This window comes from Canis lupus, chromosome 16, assembly GCF_003254725.2.
Source record: "Canis lupus dingo isolate Sandy chromosome 16, ASM325472v2, whole genome shotgun sequence".
In the NCBI taxonomy this organism is placed as follows: Eukaryota; Metazoa; Chordata; class Mammalia; order Carnivora; family Canidae; genus Canis; species Canis lupus.
Genome location: NC_064258.1, coordinates 22,863,298 through 22,884,160, shown reverse-complemented (window position 1 = coordinate 22,884,160; position 20,863 = coordinate 22,863,298). Strand labels below are relative to the sequence as shown.

The following is a 20,863-nucleotide window of genomic DNA, read 5'->3' as shown; positions in this document are numbered from 1 at the left end:
CATGGCGATTTATGTAAAGTCCTTGCAAGACTACAAATTTTTTTTGTTCAAAAAAATTGGAATTTCTTTTCCCTTCTTGGGAGGTAACATTGATATTTAACAGTTTTTTTTTTTAAAGGGAACAGACCCGACTTTATTCTTTTGCATGTGTATATCCAGTTATCTCAACATCACTTGTGGAAATTAGTCTTTTTTTTTTTTTCCAATGTAATTATCTTGGAATCCTTGTCAAAAGCTAGCTAACTAACACTCACAGTTGTATTATTTTGATCTATATGTCTGTCCTTCACCAGCACCAGTTTTATGAACACAGGATTTTTTCCCAAAAATTTAGGTCTTCTTTAATTTCTTTCAGTGATACTTTATAACAGCATACAAGTCTTTCAGCTCTTATTTAAGTTTATTCATAAGCATTTCATTCCTTTGATGCTATTGCAAATGGAATTGTTATCTCAAAATCCTTTTTAGTTGTTCATTATAGTAAATAGTATACTACTGACTATTGTATGTTCACCTTGTATCCGGCAACTTTGCTGAATTTATTTATTATTTATTTATTTATTTATTTATTTATTTATTTATTATATTTATTGGAGTTCAATTTGCCAAATTATAGCATAACACCCAGTGCTCATCCTGCCAAGTGCCCCCCTCAGTGCCAATCACCCAGTCACCCTAACCCCCCCGCCCACCTCCCCTTCCACTACCCCTTGTTCATTTCCCAGAGTTAGGTGTCTCTCATGTTTTGTCACCCTCACTGATATTTTCACTCATTTTCTCCTTTCCCATCCATTCCCTTTCACTATTTTTTATATTCCCCAAATAAATGAGAACATATAATGTTTGTCCTTTTCCGATTGACTTATTTCACTCAGCATAGTACCCTCCAATTCCATCCACGTCGAAGCAAACGGTGGGTATTTGGCATTTCTAATGGCTGAGTAATATTCCATTGTATACATAGACCACATCTTCTTTATCCATTCATCTTTCCATGGACACCGAGGCTGCTTCCACAGTTTGGCTATTGTGGACATTGCTGCTAGAAACATCGGGGTGTGGGTGTCCCGACGTTTCACTGCATCTGTATCTTTGGGGTAAATCCCCAACAGTGCAATAGCTAGGTTGTAGGACAGTTCTATTTTTAACTCTTTGAGGAACCTCCACACAGTTTTCCAGAGTGGCTGCACCAGTTCACATTCCCACCAACAGTGCAAGAGGGTTCTCCTTTCTCCACATCCTCTCTAACACTTGTTGTTTCCTGCCTTGTTAATTTGCCCCATTCTCACTGGTGTGAGGTGGTATCTCATTGTGGTTTTGATTTGTATTTCCCTGATGGCAAGTGATGCGAAGCATTTTCTCATGCACTTGTTGGCCATGTCTATGTCTTCCTCTGTGAGATTTCTGTTCATGTCTTTTGCCCATTTCATGATTGGATTGTTTGTTTCTTTGCTGTTGAGTTTAATAAGTTCTTTATAGATCTTGGATACTAGCCCTTTATCTGATAGGTCATTTGCAAATATCTTCTCCCACTCTGTAGGTTGTCTTTTAGTTTTATTGACTGTTTCTTTTGCTGTGCAGAAGCTTTTTATCTTAAGTCCCAATAATTCATTTTTGCTTTTGTTTCCCTTGTCTTTATGGATGTGTCTTGCAAGAAGTTACTGTGGCCAAGTTCAAAAAGGGTGTTGCCTGTGTTCTCCTCTAGGATTCTGATAGATTCTTTCCTCACATTTAGAACTTTCATCCATTTTGAGTTTATCTTTGTGTATTGTGTAAGAGAATGGTCTAGTTTCCTTCTTCTGCATGTGGATGTCCAATTTTCCCAGCACCATTTATTGAAGAGACTGTCTTTTCCAGTGGATAGTTTTTCCTACTTTGTTGAATATTAGTTGACCATAAAGTTGAGGGTCCACCTCTGGATCCTCTATTCTGTTCCATTGACCTATGTGTCTGTTTTTGTGCCAGTACCACACGTCTTGATGACGACAGCTTTGTAGTACAACCTGAAATCCGGCATTGTGATGCCCCCAACTATGGTTTCCTTTTTTAAAATTCCCCTGGCTATTTGGGTCTTTTCTGATTCCACACAAATCTTAAGATGATTTATTCCAACTCTCTGAAGAAAGTCCATGGTATTTGGATAGGGATTGCATTAAATGTGTAAATTGCCCTCGGTAGCATTGACATTTTCACAACGTTAATTCTACCAATCCATGAGCATGGAATAAATTTCCATCTCTTTGTGTCTTCCTCAATTGCTTTCAGAAGTGTTCTGTATCTTTTAGGGTATAGATCCTTTACCTCTTTGGTTGAGTTTATACCTAGGTATCTTATGCCTTTGGGTACAATAGTAAATGGGATTGACTCCTTAATTACTCTTTCTTCAGTCTCATTATTAGTGTATAGAAATGCCACTGATTTCTGGGCATTGATTTTGTATCCTGGCACACTGCCAAATTGCTGTATGAGTTCTAGCAATCTTGGGGTGGAGTCTTTTGGGTTTTCTAGGTACAGTATCATGTCATCTGCAAAGACGGAGAGTTTGACTTCTTCTTTGCGAATTTGAATGCCTTTTATTTCTTTTTGTTGCCTGATTGCTGAGGCTAGGACTTCTAATATTATGTTGAATAGCAGTGGTGAGTGGACATTCCTGTCGTGGTCCCGATCTTAGGGGAAAGGTTCCCGGTTCCTCTGCATCGTATCACAAACTAAGATGTAGTGTTACCAATTTCTTTCAATAATTCCTTCAAATTCACCAATTTTTAAAAATCATAATTAAGATAATTGAATGTCTACCCAAAGAACTCATCAGTCTTATAGCTTCAGCATTAACTCTCATTCATTTAACAAATATTCCTTTTCAGGCTCTGTGCTAAACAGTAGAGATATAAATAATAATAATAATAATAGTAATAATAATAATTCACAGATTTGTTCTTGAAGTGTAAATAATCTAGCTGGGAAGACATACATTGAATAAGTAATTAAAAGTATTATGAGTGTTATAAGGAAGGTCAAGATGCTATAGAAATGTAAAAAGGGGACACCTACCCTGGTTTGAGTGGGTAACAAAAGCTTCCTGCCAGAAGTAACTATCCAGGTTAATATAACAGCTAATATTGTTGAATATTTATTACATGTCATCATGTCATGTGCATTATTTCACTTAGTCTTCACAAAAGCCCCGTCAGGTAGGGTCTATTATTATTTCTACTTACAGACAAAAAAAAAATCAAAGCACAACAGGTGAAAAACATGCCCAAGTCTCCCAGCTAGTTAGAGCTAACAGCTGGAAACAGGCACAGGTAGTTTTATACCATACACTTCACTGATTCTGGGTAGAATAGAAGCTAGACGCCTATAGACAAAGGCTGGGTCGGGTCCTGCAGTACTTGATGGACTGTGTGAAATTGCACTAGAAGAAAGTATCAAATGGTTATGTGTGAACTTGGGAGGGAGTTTTTCACTGTTCGTTAAGATGATAATATTTTTGTGAAAGAAAAACAAGTTGCTTTAAAATCCAAGAAAGGAGATGGGATGGTTTATATACAGCCAGAAATATTAGGGTTTGTGAGAGGTAGAATTTCTCTAATGTAAAACTTTCTCATAAGATAGATGGCAGTCTAATTTTCTAATAAGCCTTGAGTAATAAAACTCAACAATGATCTTAATGAAATTCCACCTGGTATTTATCAGATGGCAATAACAGTGGATATTCATTGTTTTGATAATAAAATAATTCTAGCTAAAGTCACAAAGGCATTGATTCTAGCAGGTTCTTTTTCTCGATACTTGGAATCGAGGAATTCAGGGAAGAAGTGGGAATAATGAGGAAATATTACAATGGTGGTAAGGAGGAATTTTCTTTCTGACATTTTAAGCATAGCTCTAAAAAAGTTTAACTTGAACATTTCTTAGCTAGGAAGGATATAACATTTAAAAGATAAACATGCTGGGCAGTATTTAGATTCTTCAGTATTAGAACATTTCCACCTTAACTTCCAAAGAAGCAATTTAAGCATGTCCAATATTACTCTATCTAGGTGCATACCAAAAGCATCTTTAATTACTAGGAATTACATGCCACTAAAGCCTAATTAACTAGAATTCAGGTACCTGGACTTCACAATTAACTCAAATTGTATCTAAGGCTTAAGGAAAATTGTGAGATAATAAAGTGTCAAAAAAATCCAGCTTATATATTTTAAGAGTAAAGCATGTCATGCTGACTGTGCACCTCAGGCCAGGATTCTGTGCATTCCAGTTCTGCTACACTTGGGATTAAAGGCATGAATTTGGAAATCAGATGGACCCAGCTGAGAGTCCTTATTATACTTGCTATTAGTCTCCAGGCAAGTTATTTAATTTCTTGATAGCTCAATTCATTCACCTGCACAAAAGAGATAATAATGCTGTCTTGCAGTAACATAGGAAGAGTCCAAAGGGTTTGCATAAGTAAAGCAGAGAGCCAGCTCAGGTGCTTGACAGATAGGTAGGTGTTCAAGAAACGGAAATCTTTTAAAACCAAGATTTAGCTAATCCAATATCACAAATAATAAAGAAAAGTGACATTACACTTGGTATTCAGTACTCTTATGGAACATTATGCCTTCATTTTTTCAAAAAATTATTTTTAACAATGATAATTAAAATTAAAATATTTCCTGGTTAACCCTTGGTAAGCTACAATTAAAATCAGGTAACTAGAATGCCCAATTTAGAAAATATTCAGGTTAATAAAGACTTGACTTTTTACATATTCAGAAACTACAGTGTTTTATCTGCAAAAAAAAATAGGACCACTTTTCAGAGTCAATGAAATGGTCAACTCTGATTTTAGTGAAGTTTAAATAGACTGCCAGGTGGGAATTAGTGCTATTTTTCTCTGCCTTTTTATCTTTTTTTTTAAGTTATTTATTTATTTTTATATTTTTTGAAGATCCTACTTATTTATTCATGAGAGGCACAGAGAGAGAGGCAGAGACACAGGTGAAGGGAAAAGCAGGCTCCCTGTGGGGAGCCCAATGCGATGAGGGACGAAATCCCAGGACCCAGGGATCATGACCTGAGCTGAAGGCAAATGCTCAACCACTGAGCCACCCAGGTGTCCCTTTCTCTGCCTTTTAAAGTTAATTCTGAATTTGTCAAGTCTCACTGTCTCACACATGCCTTCTAATTAATTTGTTAGTTTTGGGTTTTTTTTGCTGAATACTTTTTAACATCTTTATTTTGCAGGGCTAATAGACGTTTTTCTTGACTAATTTTGAGTGGTTCTGAATTTTCTTTTGCATTTGAGGCAAAATAGTCAACTCCCATACATATGACTTTGAAAAGATCTATTTTTCAAATATAGATTATATCATGTGTATATAGTAACACCTATGTAAAAATATACTAATCTATCTGGTCAATGTGGATTTTGGTATAATTTAATGTTTCTCAAAATGCAAACTTTAGGTTGTAACATAGCTTTTATTACTTTTATTTTAAAAGTTATGTATTTTAAATAATACTGGTATATGCCTTCTGCTTATAGAAAATAATACTGGTTTGTCATTTATTGATGCGAATTCTAAAGATTTCTTCTTAAATTCATTAAGTAATTTGTTGTAGGAATTGAACAGATATTATTCATATGCAGCAAACTTTGTGCATATGTGTGAGGAGGTAAAACTAGGGAAACAGTGGAATATTGCTGCTCTTAGCTGCACGACTTGAGCAAGTCACTTTTTTTTTTTTCACATCACTTTTCTAAGCTTTGGTTTCCTCATCTACGAAATGGAAATTGGACCTTATGATCACCACACCAATTGTAAGCATCCTGAGCCTACAACCAGATTTTAGTCATCTTTCTCTCCCAACTACCAATATAGTGAGAGAAACACTGTCATGTGACTCAATGTATGACTGTAAGATTGAATAAATTATCTGGAACCTCTTCAATTCTGCCATTTGAGGGTGCCTCTAAGTCTATAGTAATTAATATGTCAATTTTCTTTTCAGTTGCCTACTCATAGAAACACATTGCATAGCCGCAAGCTGAATATCCAAACATCGTTTAGTGTGTGTGTGTGTGTGTGTGTGTGTGTGTGCGCGCGCGCACGCAAGCGCACCCTGGACATAAAAAAATACAATGTAGGAAACAAGAGAAGTGTCAGAAATGGTGAATATCCTCAAGGAGTTTACAGTTTACAGGGAAGGTAGTAGAGGGCAAGTTAGGCATGTAGGTGAGCAAATATAATTGGATGTGGCGAATTTCACCCAGGATGGGCAGGTGAACGTTATCAGCAAGTATGAGGAGGAGATAGAACATGGCCAGGAAGGAAGAGGAGTTTAAAATAAAAGGTAAGAAGAGGAACATTCTAAACAGGATTAGCCGTGTATGTAAAGTTTCAGCAGCGATGTTTTTAAACATGTAATTTAACAAATTGACTAGCCCATGAGCAAAATAGCAATACCTGTTTAGTCCTGCTTCAGGGACATGTTAGTATTTGCAAACTAACATGCTTGTTGGTTGAGTCATTTCATTAATTTTGTCTCGATGTCAATGATTAAATTATTAGCTATGTCCTTTTTAAATTTTCCAAAATATTCTCTAACTATAAGAATCTTGACCAACTAAATTACTTTATCTCTTTTGCTTGTTTGTTTTCTAAGTATGGTGCAGTTGTGTGTGTGTGTAGGAGTTATTTATAAGGACTGCCAACTATGACTTCACTTATTTCTTTCTGAGAAATTCTAAGCTGGTATAGGAAAATGGGAAAGGGTTAAGACAAATGAGGCATGATCAGATGCCACTGGTAGAGCCTGGCACCTGGCTGATGCCGTGCAAATGTGCCAAGGCTCTAAAGAAAACCCTGGGTAATGAATGTGCCCTACTGTGTTTTGTGACTGAAGAGGACAAAGAAAGGGCCAGTCACAGTAGGTAAAAGCCAGGAGCCTTCAACAAGGGGTTGTTGTTACCTTGCCAAAGAAGTTATCTAGATAACCGGGTACAGACACCTCCTGAGCCACTTGCTATTCTAAAGCTTCATGCCCTTGCATGACTGGTTGCTTCCATTTATCATCTTTCATTTCCCTCTTTCTTCCTTTAGTTAACTTTATAATTGAGGGAATTATAAAGAAGAATTTCATCCTATCAATAAAAAACAGCGTAAGAATGAAATGATGATCACTTTGGCTTCATCAGGGAAGCATGTTCTACACTAACAAGATTTGTTGACATGTATAGTTAGTGTTAGTGTTAGTGTTGTTGAGCTGTATATAAAACCTACAGATCTCTGTGACTATAGGTATAAGGAAACCAACAGTCCTATCAGTGAAGCTGCAGATATTTATGTATTGATAAATAAGAGGTATTGATAGCAAAATCTTTATATAGATATTTCTAAAGCTGCTTCTTAGAAACTCAAATTTTAAAGTGATGTATTTTTCAATTTTCCTCTAGTTTCTTGAAACCACATGCTCCTTAAATCCCAAACTTCAAAATGTATTCACTTCCTTCACCTGACATTATTCACAAATAAGGAGAAAAACAAACCCCAACTCAACAAAATCTAACATTTCAGGGAATTGGGCCCTCCAAACATCATAATATGATATAATTGCTACCATTTGAAAGATCAATGACATGTAGGGCTCCAAAGCACTTATCTCAAGCACTGATGTTACAGCAGCCCAGGCCAACTTGCTAATCCTTTGGGTCTCAGTGCAGTTGCTTGGGATGCAATGTGAGGCACAGCACAAAATTAGAAGTTCCCATGGTTATAGGAGACAGAAGGCACCCTGGACTGGAGGCTGGCTATCCAGAGCTGAAGGGGACTCTGACAGGCTAGAAAAAAGAAAATGGTCCAAGAGAAAGAAAAGCCTTGAACTGTCTATCAAATGTTGTTTCTTGCTTATTTCTCTCCTTTCATTGTCTCCATAATCTATTCTTTAACCTTTCTTCTTTTTGTTGTGGGAGTGGTTAAAGGTCTCAACTCAACATGCTACAAACATAGAAAATTTTTAATTATTTAATAACTGATAATAAACTTGCTGTCATAATTTCCTTATGTACCAAGGGAGGAGAAAGAGGAATCTATTTGACTTCATCAAATAAAGTATCCCCATGTAATCTGATACTGTTTTAAATCCCAGACTTTTCTAAAAGCTTAAATCTCTCACCTTCCTGTTAAGGCTAGTTTTTTGTTCAAGAGCAACTACTACTGCTACTGTTGGGAAGAATGAGTTGCAGAGCTTGGCATGCCCTGTATTCCTTGTCCTTCTCCTAATTTTCCCATTTTTTCCTTTGAGCTGCATCCTATGCAGAAGCAGCAACAGAGCTGGAGGATAGAGCAGCCATCTTCCTAGGAGAATGGAGGCAGTCTACAGAATCTAGAAGCCTGGGTGTGCTCACTCTTTGTTGTCCCTGCTATGGTGGCAATCCCTGGTCCGATTCCTGGCATGATGATGCAGACTCAGGACAGCTGGGTCTATTTGGGTGGAGGGAAGTGCCCATGACTTAGACCTTGATCATTCTGTTTTTCATGGTCTCTACTAAAACAGGGATTATAGTGTAGGTGGCAGACAGAATTTGCATGGGCAGCATTCAGGTCCGAAATGTAACCAGCCCAAAAGATCATTGGAAGATAGTCAAACTTTCTTGTGGCTCTTGCCAACAGTATGTGCTATATCCCTTCAGGCTGGGCAACTCTGCTTTGCATGGTGATCTCAAAGGCAGGCTATTGACTTCCCTCCTTTGGTTAATTTCATTTGGATCACAAAAACCAGCTGGGTTCTTGCCTTGATACCCAAAGCCACAGAGAACTGGAATGACAATGTCCTCACTTTCTCCTTCTTTGGTGTGCTCCATGCTATGGTCCTCTTTCATTCTATTGTCCTAGGTACTGCTGAGCTCTTGCCATCAAAAATATCCAGATAAGCAGCTGGCACCATTCCTTAATTTCCAGAAACACCTCCAAACTTCAGAGGACTTCTGTACAATGTGCTAAATTATTCCAATTCAGAGAAAAAGAAGGGATACTGGCAGTATCTTAGTTGGACCTAGCTGGTAGAGTAGACAACACTTAAAGTATCACAAAGAAAAATTGATTTTTGTGTGTTCACATATGTATATGTGCATATGTACAGTTCTTTGAGTTTCAACACACACACATATATATACATATATAATACATACACCTGTAAATTTGTGCAACCAACCACTAGTATGATCAGGAAAATATAACCGTTACATCACCTCAAAAAAACGCACTTGTGCTATTCCTTTATAGTTATACATCCCCCTCACTCATAATCCCTGAAAATCATAGATCTGTTCTTCAGTACAATAGTTTTGTATTTTCAAGACTGTCATAAAGATGAAATCATAGGTATATAATTTTTTGAGACTTGCTTCTTTCACCCAGCTAGTCTCAAGGATTTTGAGGTTCAACCAAGTTATTAGTTATTGCATATATCAATAGTTGTTCCTTTTTAATGCAGAGTATTCCACTGCATGGGTGTTCATCCATTTACCCTTTGTAAAACATTGGACTGTTTTCAAGTTTTAGTGATTATGAATAGAGCTGCTATAAACATTCATGTACAGGTCTTGCATGAACATTAGTTTTCATTTCTCTAGGGAAAATACTCGGGAGAGAGATTGTCAGGTCATACAATATGTTTAATTTCATAAAAACAAAAAAACAAACAAACAAACAAAAAAACAGGGGATTCCCTGGGTGGCTCAGCGGTTTGGCGCCTGCCTTTGGCCCAGGGCGCGATCCTGTGATCCCAGGATCGAGTCCCGCGTCGGGCTCCCGGCGTGGAGCCCACTTCTCCCTCTGCCTGTGTCTCTGCCTCTCTCTCTCTCTCTCTCTCTCTCTCTGTCTATCATGAATAGATAAATACATGAATCTTTAAAAAACAAAACAAACCTGCCAACCTATTTTCCTAGAATTGTTCTACCATTTTGAACTCCCACCAACCATGTAGGAGAGATCCCATTTTTCCTTTTGCCAGGATTTGATATTTTCTCTGTTTTGTATTTGTGCCATTCTAATACGGGTATAGTAGTATCCCCTGTGGTTTTAGCTTGCAATTCCCTAATGTCCATGCTTACAATCTCTTTAGTGAAGTAATCATTTAACTCTTTTGTCTATTTTTCCCCCTTAACCCATTTTTTAAGTGATTTTTTTTCTTTTTTGGGTTTTGAATGTTTATAATATATTCTAGATATAAGTTCTTTGGAATGTGGCTTGTGAATATTTTATCAGTCTATAGCTTATCTTTTCATTTTCTTAACAGTGTCTTTCACTAAACAAAAGTTTTAAATTTTTAATAAACTACAATTTATCATATTTTTTCTTTTATAGATCATGCTAATGGAATATCATGTCTGAAAACTCTTCATCTAATCCCAGGTCATGATATTCTTTTCAGTTGTTTTCTTCTAAAAGTTTTATATTGTAGGTTTTGGATTTAGGCTTACTACCCATTTTTAGTTAATTTTTGTATGTAAGATATAAATTGAGCATACTTTTTTTTGGTATAAAGATAACCTGTTGGGGATCCCTGGGTGGCTCAGCGGTTTAGCGCCTGCCTTTGGCCCAGGGCGTGATCCTGGAGACCTGGGATCAAGTCCCACATCAAGCTCCCTGCATGGAGCCTGCTTCCCCTCTGCATGTGTCTGCCTCTCTTTCTCTCTGTGTCTCTCATGAATAAATAAGTAAAATCTTTAAAAATAAATAAATAAAGATAACCTGTTGTTCCAACATCATTTGTTGAAAGGGCTACACTTTCTCCATTGAATTACTTTTGCATCATTGTTAAAAATTAAATAGTCATATTTCTGTGGGCCTATTTCTGGGTTCTGTTCTGTTCCCTTGAACTATATCTATTTCTTGATGAATACCACTCTGTCTTATTACTATAGCTTATAGTCAAAATTGGGTACTGTGATTCCTCCAACTTCATTATTTTCCAAAACTGTTTTAGCTATTCTAATTCATCTATCATTCATATATGTTTTAGACTCAGCTTGTTGATAGTTTCAAAATATTCTGTTTGTATTTAGATTAGTATTGCATTAAATCTATAAATCAACTTGGTGAGAATTGACATCTTTAACATGTTGGCTCTTCCAGTTAATGAACACAGTATCTCTCTATTTATTTTGGTCTTCTTTGAGGTTTTTTAATGGCTATTTTGTAGATTTCGGCACGTAGCTCCTGAATATGTTTTTAGACCTTACCTAACTAAATATTGCAATCTGGGGACTTATGATAAATGGGATATATTTTGTTTTAGTGTTGATTCTTCTTTTATAAATTACAGTAAAACACACATAACATACATTTTATCATTTAAATCATTATATTTTATTTTCTTTAAGTTAACTCTACCCCAACTTGGGGCTTGAACTCACAATTCTGAGATCAAGAGTCACATGTTCTACCAACTGAGCCAGCCTGGTGCCCCTTATTCTAACCATTTTAAAATATACAAGTCAGTGGCATCAAGTACATTCAAAATGTCACACAACTATCACCTCTATCTAGCTCCATAACTTTCTTATTACCCCAAAAATAAATGCTATTATTTTTAAAGTTCAGTTTTCAATTGTACATTGTTAGTATATAGAAATAAGACTCTTGTGTGTTTACTCTGTATCTTGTGACCTTTCTGAATTCACTTACTAGTTCCGGGAGTTTTACTGTAGATTTCTTGGGATTTTCTACATAGACAATTATGTAGTCTATAAATGAGAATAGTTTTATTTATTCCTTTCCAATCCATTGAGTTTTTTATTTAATTTTATTTTTAAAATTGCCATTTTGTTCTTCTTTATATTGTCTGATGCCTTTTAGTTTAATATTTCCTTCAAGAATGGTTGCAATTACTTATCTGAGCACTTTTACAATAACTATTTAAAGTATTTTATCAGATAATCCCAGTATCTATGTCACCTTGTTGGTATTCACTGACTATCTTTTCCCACATGAGTTAACATTTTCCTGATTCTTTGTAGGCCAAGCAATTTTGGGTTGTATCCTGGACTTGTTGAATATTATCTTGAGACTTAGAACTGTTTAAATCATATGAAGAATATTATTTTTGTTTTAGCAGATAACTGACCTGGTTAAGTTCAGGCTACAATTCCAACCCTCCTTTTGTGGTCTGTGGTTCCAATGTCAGTTCAATTTTCAAAGTTTTTGCAGTACTAGTTTCATTTGTCTCACAGGTGCACCACTCAGTGGTCAGTGTGGGAATTGGGTGGAGTTTATCCATTAACTCAGTTCTCAAAGTCTTTGATTTACTAATTAGCATCAAATCCTTGCATGGGTATGACAGGCTTGAGCCTAGGAGTTCATGAACAACTGTACATAGTCAGTTTCCCAAGATGCTCTCTCTTCACTATCTCTCTAGTATTTTCCACTTCACTAGTTTCCCTTTTTTGATCTTCTGGCAAGAAACTTTCCACTTCCATACTTGTACCATATCTGGGGCCAAATTACAGGAGGAGATATGAGAGGGAGAAGATGAGAGAAATGAAATAAAAGGAAAGTAATGGGATTTTATCCCATTTCTGAGAGCTGCAACTCCACTGAACAGAGGAAAAAAGCTTCTCTCCTTTTAGGTTTTGGAGTTTGGGCTCTAGCAGGTTTCTGTTGCCACTGCTATCACTGCCGTCATCATTGCCACAGGATAATCTGGTGGCTCATACCTGAGAAATCGGAAAAAACAAAAAACAAAGAGGTGATTTCCCCTACACTCTCTGAAATTTAGTAGATCCCTTCATTGCTTCTCAAGCCAGAACTGCAGTGCTTCTCCTGAACTCTCTCTATAGGTATCACAGTGCTCACTTCCACATTTCCAGCTACCTCAACTTCAGGCTGCAGCACACGAAAGGGAAAATAAAATGATAAACTTACCAACAGTTTCAGTGCCAATATTCTTCCCTGATCTGCCTGTTAGTATATATTTCTTTTTTCAGTTCTTCAAATATCTGAACGCTGATTCCTATTTAGATTTTATAGTTGCATTCAGTGAGAGAACAGGTGGCATGTTCTTATGCCATCATACCTGGAAACAGAACTTCTGATACATTTTGCATGATGTAATTTTTTTTAACCCAACCAATTTTGATTTGAAGAAGTGTTGTTAATTAAGGCATTATTATATAAAATTAGAATAAAAGATTACTAGATCTTTCCATGCCTCAGGTTTCTCTTCTGAAAAATGAAGATAATTTTTACTTTACTAAGTTGTTATGAGATTTAGATAAAGTAATGTATACGTAACACTTAGAATTGTGCCTCAAACATAATGTTATATAAGCTTTTGGTATCGTCATTATACACCATTATAAAGACATTAATCATTTTGTAAGATTAGATCTATTTTGATATTTCAAATATATGTGCAAATAGAGATAAAAGATAAATTTTAAGCAATTATATAGAATTTAGGAAAAATGTAAAATAAATATAGTATCAATTTTATACTTACGTATGAAAGTTAAGCAAGTAAAATACAATGAAATTTAAATGTGAAAGTTAAGCAATAAAAAAAATCCACTGAAAATTTGGAGTTCTTTCTTTACCATAGATACCTAATTGTAAAAATAAACCATGATGTTCCTTGAAGGTTATTGCAAATGTGAGTTTTCTTATTATATGAATATATAATTTCTCATTGTTTCTCTGAAGAACAATTTAGTACGAATCCAAAGCTCATTCAATTCTAAATGCTGAAAAAATTTGGATTCCTTACTAAAACCACTCCCTCTATTTGGGAAGCACTGAGTCTTATTTTTCAAACCAATAACAGTTTACATCTGCTTAGTTGAATTTTCCTAAAAAAATCCTGTCCTAGTTGCTTTAGAAGTGTCCCTTCCATTCTTCCTGTTGTTTGTACATAGGAACAGTCACACTAACAATTCTGTATATTTTGTCAGGCTTTTTGTTGTTCTCAGACTTTCTTGTGGCTTAGTCTTTAAGTCAGGGATGAGACACTCAATCACAGTTTTTCAAAGGAGGAGAGCCATAATTTTAACTTGATTACCTGACATCATTCTTTAATTTAATTCATATTTCCAAAATGTCAACGAAGTCCAGCCCTGTTTCTCTTTAGAAATATTTTCTTCAAATGTAAAGAAAATCAATTCAAAAATCCCAAAATCGTGCCTACTTAAATTATACCAGTACTATGTGAAAAGTCTGAGTGAAAAAAATCACTATCTCCAAGAGGCAGTCTCACTAAACTTCTGTACTTGTATGTTGTATCTTACTTGACACCCTCTCCCTTCTCTCAGTAGTCATCCTCCAAACCAGTATAGTCCCAACTGGAAGAGAGCAGCTTTCACCTCTCCTCATGCTGTCATTCTTCCCTTATGCCCATGGGGCTAGCTCAAGAGAAGGCCTACAGAGGACAGGGCAGTTTCTGAATATTGAAATCTACCTTCCCTTGTGCTGGAGAGGAGAGAGCACAAAGTGTGTCCTTTATGTCATTGACATCTGAGGAGAAGTGACAATTACAATGTGATCTGGGCTTTCAGGGATTACCTCTAAAACTGGTCTGGAGACCCTAAAATTCCCTTCCTTCAGACCTATAGAATCAGTTGCAGGCCCCTCAACTTTAATTTTTCTCTCCTAGCAACTTCTGAGTGTGAGAAATGAGAGGCACTATCTGCTAGTTAATGAGTGAAGGGTGACAAATGGGAAAATGGTCTTTTATTAAGAGAAGATAAGTGCTAACTAGTTGCTCTTGGAACCTGAGTTCTGCACTTCTCTGCTGCTAGACATCCTGTCCATTCAAATCACTCATCAATGCATAGAATGGCCTTGAGTAAAGCCTTCAGAATATCTACAGATTGGGTCAGACACTTTTATAAATAACCAGAGTTTTCTGATTTCTATAGGAAGATTACTTGGCCTAACAGTGTTTTCAGGCAGCTTTAGTCATTTATATGTTGTCTTTGTGATTTTTTTTTCCACAACTAAGTATCTCTAAAGTCAAGATTTGATTTTTTTTTTAAGATTTTATTTATTTATTCATTCACAGAGAGAGCACACACAAGCAGGAGGAGTTGCAGTGGGAGAGGGAGAAGCAGGCTCCCCACTAAACAGGGAGTCCATGCAGGGCTCAATCCCAGGACCCTAGGATCATGACCTGAGCTAAAGGCAGACACTTAACCAACTGAGCCACCCAGGAGCCCCAAGGTTTGATGTTCTAATTACATGCTTTCTAGCATATGTTAAAATAGGTACATCTATCAAAATATATCAGAATCTCTAAGATGGGACCCATGTATCAGATCCCCAGGTGATAATAATGATTTCAAAGATCCCCAGGTGATAATAATGTCTGGGCACTGTTGGTGAGACCTCATGCTTTAGAGTTGTTGCACAAAAAGGTGAGATGTTGTATATGAATGTCTACCCAATAGCTAGCACATAAGTGTTGAATTTCTTATACTTCTACTAACAAAATGGGTGCTTCTTTTGTATTCTTTCACTGATCAGCAGCTAAAAAATCTCAAATTACAAATCAATATGCTTTTATAGGTGATGTATTCTAAATATATGCTTTCATTGGTTTCTATCAGTGAAATCACCATGTCTTGATTTCATAATACTGAGGTAAAGGGCTTCTATTTTGTCAATGCTGGTTACTTGAAGCTCTTTTCTGCAGAAGAATGGTATCACTGTTAAGAATATGACCGAATGGCTACATGCAAGGTGATCAGTTGGCCATGAAATCCAAGGAAGGATTTTTTGTTTGTTTGTTTGTTTTTTGTTTCGTTTTGTTTTTTGTGGTGGTATCAGGCTCTGGGTATATAATTGTGAATAAAAGGGGTAGATTTTTACCCTCTTCTCATTTATGGTCTAATGAAGGAGAAAGACCGCAAATAAAACAAGCAAACAAATGAACAAATGGGAAATAGAATTACAAATTGAGGAAAGTACTAAAAAAAAAAAAAAAAAAAAAAAAAAAAAAAAAAAAAAAAAAAGAATAGAGAACTGTGGGCGAAAAAAATGGGCGGAGGTAGAACATACTTTACACGTGATAGTGAGGAAAGACCTCTATGGAAGACAAGACATTTATGCTAAGACCTAAAATGTGGGAAGAATTTTACAAAAAAGAGTAGAAAGAAAGAGCATTTTAGGTTGGAGTGCAAAGTCCTGAAGTTGGAAAAAAGCTTGGTGAATTTAGGGAATTGAAAGAGCACCAATGTGATAGGATCCCAGAAAAAAAAATAAGTAGCATGCTTACTTACTTATTACTGATGTATTTTGGTTTATTCTACACGCTGTGGGAAGTCACTGAAGAGTTTGAGCCAGGGGGTTACTATAATTGAATATATATTTTTAGATTACTCTGACGATAGATTGGATACAGGCAAGAATGGAAGCAGAGAACAAGATCAGAGGCTATTCAATGGTTCATGAAGAAATGATATGAACATGGACGTGAAATATATTGTGAAGTAGAATTGACAGAAAATGGAAAAGAAATGTAAGGGTTGATTAAGAGTGAAGGAAGAATCTTGAGCAACTTGAACCATGGCAAAGACCACAGACAAATAAGTTGGTGTGTGTGAGGGTGGGGGTGGTGCATCAAGAGCTCAGTTGGGATGTATGAAGTCTGAGATGTCTCTGAATTCATCCAAAAGGAAAGGTTGGGAAAAAAAAAAAAAAACAAAAGGAAAGGTTGGGGAAGCAATTGAACTCTGGCGAGAGGATGGAGCAGAAGATAAAAGTTTAGGCATCATCAGCAGATTGAAGATATTGAAGACAACAGATATAGGTGAGATTACTCAGGGAAAGACTGTAGAGGGAAAAGAATAGAAGTTAGGGCAAAGCCTTGGGCCTCTGAGCATTTAGAGATTAGGCAGCAGAGGAGTCACAAAGATCAGGCACAGACACTGGCCAATCTGAAGAAATGCTGGTGACATCCTTAAAATGGGGTCTTGGAAGCCCCCTGCTGTGCTATTTTAAATAAATGTTTCTCAGGGCCCAGAAGAAGATCTAAGACAGCAGGAAGCCTGGGGCAGAAGTGGTTTAGGACTGTAGCTATTTACAAGTGGTACCAAGCATTTCAGTATTTTAGCAACTGGTATAGTCAAAGTGGTGCAGACCAGTTGAATATCAGTACTGGTACCTGTAAAGGAACATGGAAAAGTAACTAGAGTGGTAGACAGAATTTTTGGTGTCTTAGAAGCTGGAAGGTTTAATTGTGTCTAACTCTGCTGAGATGAGGCAACACGCAGACCTAGATAAGAGAAATTTCAGTGGAAAGATAGGAGTGAAACCAAATTACAGTAGGTTGAGGAGTAAATGAAGAACAGTATGTGTATGCCACTCTTTGAGAAATTTGGCTACAAAATAGAGAAGAAAACTGAGTAAGTGGATGGAGGGATGTGTAAAGAGACAGTAAAATATATTTGCATGCCAGTGAGTAATAGAGGGGAGTAAGTGTTGGTGATACAGAGTCCAGGGGAGAACCAAAATAATACAGCTTTGAGAAGAATAGAGATGAAATAGCACCAAGGGTTCATCAAAAGCTAGCGAAAGAAATTTTCTTTTTTAAAAATTCTAAATTTTTTAGTATTTATTTAAATTCCAGTTAACAACATTTTAATATGAGTTTCAGGTGTACAATTTAGTGATTGAATACCTACATAAAACACCTAGTGCCCATCACAAGTACGTTCCTAAACCCATCACCTATTTAACCCATCCCCCAGCCCTCAGCCCCCTTCCGCTCTAATAACCATCAGTTTGTTTTCTATAATCAATAGTCTGTTTCTTGGTTTGCCTCTTTCTTTTGTTCCCTATGCTCATTCATTTTGTTTCTTAAATGCCACATGAGTGAAATCATATGGTATTTGTCTTTCTAATTTATCTAGCTTAGCATAAAACTCTCTAGCTTCATCCACATTGTTGCAAATGGCAAGCTTTCATTCTTTTTTAATGGGTGAGTAATGTATTCCATTGTATAGATAGACCACTTCTTCTTTATCTGTTTGGACTGTTTCCTTTTGGACTGTTTCCATAATTTGGTGGTTGTGGATAATGCTGCTTTAAACATTGATGTGCATGTATCCCTTGTAAATTAGTATTTTTGTATTCCTTGGGTAAATACCTAGTAGTGTAATTGCTGCGTCATTGGGTAGCTCTATTTTTAACTTTTTGAGGAATCTTCATACTTTTCCACATTGGCTGCGCCAGTCTGCATTCCCACCAACAGTACATGAGGGTTCTCCTTTCTCCGTATCCTCACCAACACCTGTTGACCCTTGTGTTGTTATTTTAGCTATTCTGATGGATGTGAAGTAATATCTCATTGTGGTTTTGATTTGTATTTCCCTGAGATGAGTGATATTGAGGATCTTTTCTTTTGTCTGTTTGCCATCTGTGTGTCTTCTTTGGAAAAATATCTGTTCCTGCCTTCTGCCCATTTTTAATTAGATTTTTCTTTTTTTGAGGGGTTATGAGTTCTTTATGTATTTTGGATATGAACACTTCAGATATGTTATTTGCAAATATCTTCTACCATTCCATCAGTTGTCTTTTAATTTTGTTGACTTTTTCCTGTGTTGTGCAGAAGGTTTTTATTTTCATGAAGTCCCAATAGTTTATTTTTGCTTTTGTTCCCTTTACCTCAGGAGACATATCTAGAAAGAAGTTCTTACAGTCCATGTCAAAGAGGTTATTGCCTGTGTTCTCCTCTAGGGTTTTAATGGTTCCATGTCTCACATTTAGGCCTTCAATCCAAAATTCCAAAGTTGAATCCAAAATTCAATCCATTTTGAATTTATTTGTGTGTGTGGTGAAAGACAGTGATCCAGTTTCATTCTTTTCCATGTTGCCATCCAGTTTTCCCAACACAATTTGTTCAAGAGACTATCTCTTTCCCATTGGATATTCTTTACTGCTTTGTTGAAGATTAATTGACCATATAGTTGTGTGTTCATTTCTGGGTTTTCTGTTCTGTTCCATTGATCTATGTGTTTATTCTGTGCCAATACCATACTGTCTTGATCATAACAACTTTGTAATACAACTTGAAGTCTGGAATTGTGATGTCTCCAACTTTGCTTTCCTTTTTCAAGGTTGCTTTGGCCACTCAGATCTTTTGTGGGTCCATACAAATTTTAGGATTGTTGTTCTAGTTCTGTGAAAAATGCTGGTGGTATTTTGATAGGGATTGCACTAAATGTGTAGATTGCTTTGGGTAGTATAGTATTTGTTCTTCAGATCCATGAACAAGGAATATTTTTCTATTTTTTTTGTGTCATCTTCAATTTTTTTCATCAGTGTTTTGTAGTTTGCAGAGTATAGGTCTTCTACCTCTTTGCCTTGGTTTATTCCTAGGTACCTTATTGGTTTGGGGGCAATTGTAAATGGTATTGATTCCTTGATTTCTCTTTTTGCTGTTTCATTATTGGTGTATAGAAATGCAACAGATTTTTGTACCTTAATTTTGTATCTTGCAACTTTACTGAATTCGTGAATCAGTGCTAGTAATTTTTTAGTGGGATCTTTCTGGTTTTCTAGATACAGTATCATGTCATCTGCAAATAGTGAAAGTTTGACTTCTTCCTTGCCAATTTTGGATGCCTTTTATTTCTTTTTGTTCTCTGATTGCTGTGTCTAAGACTTCTAGTACTATGTTAAATAACTGGTGAGTGTGGACATCTCTGTCTTGTTCCTGACTATAGAGGAAAAGCTCTCAGTTTTTCCCTGTTAAGCATGATGTTCAGCTGTGGGTTTTTCATAGATGGCCTTTATTATGTTGAGGTATGTTCCCTCTAAACCTACTTTGTTGAGGATCTTTATCATGAAGGTATGTTGTACTCTGTCAAGAGCTTTTTCTGCACCTAATGAAATGACCATATGGTTCTTATCCTTTCTTTTATTAACATGGTGTATCAAGTTGATTGATTTGTGAATACTTGCAACTCTTGCACTCTTGCAACCCAGGAATAAATCCAACTTGATCATAGTGAATGATTCTTTTAATGTATTGTTAGATTCAGTTTGCTAGTGTTTTATTGAGGATTTTGGCACCTATCTTCATCAGGGATATTGGCCTATAGTTTTCTTTTTTAGTGGTGTCTTTATCTGGTTTTGGTATCAGGGTAATGCTGGCCTTGTAAAATCAATTTGGAAGTTTTCCTTCCTTTTCAATTTTCTGGAATAGTTTGAGAATAGGTATTAGTTTTTCTTTAAATATTTGATAAAATGCTCCTGTGAAGCAATCTGGCCCTGGCTTTTGTTTGTTGGGAATTTTTTTGATTACTGATTCAATTCCTTTGGTGTTTATCAGTGTGTTCAAGTTTTCTATTTCTTCCTGTCTCAGTTTTGGTAGTTTATCTGTTTCTAGGAATTTATCTATTTCTTCCAAGTTGTCCAAATTGTTGGCATATAGTTTTTTATAATATTCTCTGTATATCCGTGGTGTTGGTTATTATTTTTCTTCTCTCATTTGTGATTGTATTTATTTGAGTCCTTTCTCTTTTCTTTTTGCTAAGACTGCCTAGAAGTTTATCAATTTTATTAATTTTTTCAAAGAACCAGCTCCCGTTTCATTTATCTATTCTACTGTCATGTTCTATTGTTGAGTTTTTATCTCATTATTCTGCTCTAATCTTAATTATTTCCTTCCTTCTGCTGGATTTAGGCTCTGTTTGTTGTTCCTTTTCTAGCTCCTTTAGGTTGTTTGAGATTTTTCTTGCTTCTTGAGGTGGACCAAGAAGGTCCATACCTGCTATGTACATCCCTTTTAGGACTGTATACATCCCTTGTAGGTCCAAAGGTTTAGGACCATTGTATTTTCATTTTCCCTTGCGTCCATGTATTCTTTTTTATTT

General features: G+C 36.1%; 1 protein-coding gene across 4 annotated transcripts in view; it reads left to right on the top strand.

Annotated features, from left to right (window-relative positions):
* PSD3 (pleckstrin and Sec7 domain containing 3) overlaps window positions 1-20,863 on the top strand; it is a 588,043-nt gene that overhangs the window by 18,056 nt on the left and 549,124 nt on the right. The window lies entirely within an intron of this gene.